Source organism: Capricornis sumatraensis, chromosome 10 (genome assembly GCF_032405125.1).
Source record: "Capricornis sumatraensis isolate serow.1 chromosome 10, serow.2, whole genome shotgun sequence".
Classification (NCBI taxonomy): Eukaryota; Metazoa; Chordata; class Mammalia; order Artiodactyla; family Bovidae; genus Capricornis; species Capricornis sumatraensis.
Genome location: NC_091078.1, coordinates 58,205,404 through 58,210,041, shown reverse-complemented (window position 1 = coordinate 58,210,041; position 4,638 = coordinate 58,205,404). Strand labels below are relative to the sequence as shown.

The 4,638-nt window shown below is 52.1% G+C and overlaps 1 pseudogene; it reads left to right on the top strand.

Annotated features, from left to right (window-relative positions):
• The first annotated feature begins 668 nt into the window (after positions 1-668).
• On the top strand, positions 669-1,580 carry LOC138087536 (alpha-N-acetylgalactosaminide alpha-2,6-sialyltransferase 6 pseudogene; annotated as a pseudogene).
• Positions 1,581-4,638: the final 3,058 nt, after the last annotated feature.

Below are 4,638 nucleotides of genomic sequence, written 5' to 3'. Positions count from 1 at the left end.
GTCCGTGGGGTTGCGAAGAGTCAGACACGGCTGAGCAGCCACATGAGCACCTGCTTAATTGCACTTGGCTCCTGAAGACAAGACTCAAGCAGGCTTTCCTCATTACCAGGTTATTCTACTCAATGTCCCCCATACACTCAGCCTCCCAGCCTCCAAAACAGCCATTTCACCCCACTCTCTGTCCTCATTCTCAGCCAACTGCCTTGCTTCTTGGCTTCCCCTGTGGCTCAGCGGTAAAGAATTTGCCTACAATGCAGGAGACACAGGAGATGCCATTTGGGATCTGATCCCTGGGTTGGGAAGATCCCCTGGAGGAGGGCATGGCTACCCACTCCAGTATTCTTGCCTAGAGAATCCATTGGACAGAGGAACCTGGCAGGGTACAGTCCATGAAGTCTCAAAAAGTCGGAAATGACTGTGCAACTGAGCATGCCCTGTACACCCTTATTCCACTGAAAAACCAGAATCAGTCAAAACAGCTGTTTTGGCAGCGGGGCCTGGGCAGCCAGAGCAGCGCAGACCTCAACTCTGGGCTCCAGGCACCATGTGAGGGGGCTTGGGGACGGAGAGGAGCTGGCGCCCCCCAGGGGAGGTGTGACCCCACACCCCTCCCCCCTGGGCCATCTGCAGGATGCCGGCCTCTGCCCCACAGCAGTCGCCAGAGAGAGATGAGTAACAACAAACACCAGTGGTCAGCAGTGTGTGTGATCCTCTTTGCTCTCATCACCATCCTCGCCCTCGGTAGCTCAGTGCCAGTGAGGTCTCTCATTACAGCTCCCTGTGGGGCCAGATCCGCCAGCTGGTCAACCTCAAGAAGTGGAGCCAGATCCGCCAGCTGGTCAACCTCAAGAAGTGGAGCATCACTGATGGCTACATCCCCATTCTCGCCCACAAGACACTGCCCACCCGGTGCCACCAATGTGATTGTCATCAGCTCCAGCCACCTGCTAGGAACCAAACTGGGCCCTGAGGTCAAGCAGGCCGAGTGCACAATCTGCACACCCCCACCATGGGCTACTCAGACCACCTTGTGGGTAACTAGACCACCTTCCGTGTAGCAGCCCATTCCAGTGCATTCCATGCGCTGCGGAGACTCTAGGAGTTCATCAACCAGACCTCTGAAACCCTGTTCACCTCCTGGGGTCTCCCAAACAAGATGCAGATGCCCCAGGACAGGCTGGTGCATGTCATCCAGCGGGCAGGCCTGGTGTTCCCCAACATGGAAGCTTACGCCATCTCTCTTGGCTGCATGAGCCAGTCTGATGACCTCTTCCGGAGTGAGACAGGCAAGGACAGGGAAGAGTCCTACTCATGGTTGAGCACAGGCTGGTTCACCATGGTGACTGGTGGCGTAGTGTGACCACGTGCACATCTATGGCATGGTGCCCCCCCGACTACTGCAGCGGCCCCGCCTACAGCACGTGCCCTACCACTACCACGAGCCTAAGGCGCTGGACAAGCGTGTCACCACCATTCAGAATGAGAAGGGCAACCACCAGCACTTCATCAGGAAGAAGAGGGGCTTCTCTTCCTGGGCCCAGCTGTACGGAATCACCTTCTCCTACCCCTCCTGGACCTAGGCCACCCTGCCTGTGGGGCTCTCACGAGGGAGAAAGGAGAAGTGGGAGTCCACGCAGGCCATCTCCTGACCAATCGTGGCCTCCAAGAGTGTCTTCCGACCCATCAGACCTTGAAGAGGGTGTATCCTCCAGCCATTCAGGGCCTGGAGGAATCTCTTGGCCAAACAGGGATTTGGCTTCTATGTGGTTAATGGGTGTCAAGGGTATTTCCTGTCCATTCAGGGTCTGAGCACAGTCAACCAGAGTAATCTGAGGCTAAGGTTATGTCCTTTCCCATGAGGCCTTGGTTCAGAGCCCAGGGTAGACCCCCAAATCACTTCCTATTGGCTGGACGGTGGGGTCCTGTTCCAAGAAGCTGAGGATTTTGTGTTGCCCCCTCACTTTCCAGAGCTAAAGAGAGGTTGTGTGGTGGGTAGGAGGCCAGGCTGGGGCATCTGTGGGGTTGGGGATCTCCAGGGGTGAGGCTGGGGACTGGTATCTTGGTAATCTCCCTGGGATTCGTCTCTGCACAAATGACATCTGCATCTCCCATGCTCAAGTGAAAAACAGGATCTATTTTCTCTGCAAATGACTCTATTTCGTTCCTTTAAGGGGTGGAGTAATATTCTATGGGGGGAAGTGATGGGAGGGAGGCCCCAGAGGGAGGGCCTATATGTGTACATATGGCTGTTTCACTTCACTGTGCAGCAGAAACTAACACAGATTGTAAAGCAATTATAGTCCATAAAAACAAGACAAGAAGAATCATAATCCATTAACTCCTCTCTTTGCCTCACCCTGCACATCCAATCCACTAGCACGTCTTGTTGTTTCAACCTTCAAAATATATCTGACTCCACAGCATGCCCACTGGAACTACAGTAATAGCTTAGCTGCTCTCTCCTGTCACTCACTCCTTGAACAACCCCCACTCGGGCGACACTGTCCATTTCCTGGTCCGTCCTGCACAAGCTGTTTTCCTGGGAGAAGAGTGAGGCAGAGGTGAAGGGACACACACTGGGGCAACAGCCTGATTCAAAACCCTACCTCCGGGCTTCCCTGGTGGCTCAGTGGTAAACAATCTGCCTGCCAGCGCAGGGGACAAGGGTTCGATCCCTGATCTGGGAAGATCCGACATGCCGTGGAGCAGCTAAGCCCAAGCCCTGCCGGAGCCAGAACTACTGAGCCTAGCTGCAAGTACTGAAGGCCGCGGGGTGGAGCCGATGCTCCGCAACAAGAGAAGCCGCCACAGTGAGGAGCTCACACAGCGAAACGAGAGTAGCCTCCACTCACCACGACCAGAGGAAAGCCTGCGTAGCAGCGAAGGCCCAGCAGGGCCGCTAATAAATGAATAAATAAATAAACATTTTAAAACCCATCTGTGATTAGCCATGCGCCCTGGGGCAAAATTACTCAACCTCCTCTTTCCTCACATTTCTTACTTGTAAAGGAGGAATAACAAATATGGATTTGGCTGATAGAACTCTTCTGAGGGTTAAAGGGGGTCCTCTCCCCTAACAGCTCAAAATTGCACTTGTTTACTAAGCACCTGTGATAACCCAGGCTTCCTGCTCAGTCCGGTACACATTCCTGTTTTTTAAATTGGACACACACATACCTGGAGGCAAGTGACAGCGGGCCAGGGGCATTCTAAGCCACAAGGTTAATGTTAAAAAAAAAAAAATCTTGAATACAGTTGACAATGGGGAAAGACAGTTCCATGAAAAGAGACCATTTATGTAATGGTGTGGGAGGAATAACAGCAAGGACTTAATGAATACTTATTGTATCAGGCATTGTTCTAGCAGCTTTATAAATGCCAGCTTACTCAATTTTCTAGCAGCTCTATGAAGCAAGTCCGGTATTATGCCCATTTTATAAGTGAAGAATAAACGGAAGAAGCTGAGTAACATAACATGCTGAGGTCACCTGGCTAATCCAGACAGGATTTGTGGCTCCAGCGTGGGTCCCTCTGACTTCCACCTTCCACGGTCTCGCTGTGAAACAGCTGCCAAAGGACAGGCCTTGAAAGGACACAGGTGTCACCAGAAATGAGTGACAGGAGAGAGACAAGTGGAAAAGAAGAGATGGGAATGAACAATGGTAGCTTTGGGTGCCCTCCGCCTGGGCTTGAATCCCAACTCAGCCGCATCCCACCTGTGGAACTTGGACCCAGTACACAGGTTCCTTACCTGTAAAATGAGTTCACAGCTGTATCTTTAGGCAGCTGGGTACATAGAAAGCAGCCACTGCTTATTAACCATCCTTCTCCCTTAGGGTCTTCTTCCTGTTATTATGGACTTCCCTTGTGGCTCAGCTGGTAAAGAATTCGCCTGCAACGCGGGAGACCTGGGTTTGATCCTTGGGTTGGGAAGATCCTCTGGAGAAGGGAAAGGCTACCCACTCCAGTATTCTGGCCTGGAGAATTCCATGGACGGTATAGTCCATGGGGTCACAAAGAGTTGGACATGACTGAGAGGCTTTCACTTCACACTTCCTGTTACTGTAAAAGAGTTGAGCTCTTCTAAATTCTAATTTACTGTGATGCTATGATAAAAGGGTCAATCCACCAAGAACACATCGCATCTGTAAATGTGTCTGTGCCAGTGAACAGAGCTGAAAGACATAGAAAGCAAAACCTGACAGAACTAAAGGAGAAAAAGACATATCAACAGTGATAATTGTGGGGCCTCCCTGGTGGCTCAGCCGTGAAGAATCTGCCTGCCAATGCAGGAGACACAGGTTCGATCTCCGGCTCAGAAGATCCCATACGCTTTGGAGCTACTAAACCCATGTGCCATAATCATTGGACCCGTGCTCTAGAGCCTGGGAACCACAATTGCTGAGCCCGCGAGCCACAGCTAGAGAAGCCCATACGCCCGAGAGCCTGTGCTCTGCAGCAGGAGAAGCCTCCGCGGAGAGAAGCCGGCGCACCGCAACTGCAGATGAGGCCTCGCTCTCAGCAACTGGATCGAAAAGCCTGTGCAGCGACGAAGACCCAGCGCAGCCAAAAACAGTAAATAAATCTTTTAAGAAACAACAATGATCACTGCGGACTCTAACAACCCTCCCTCAACAA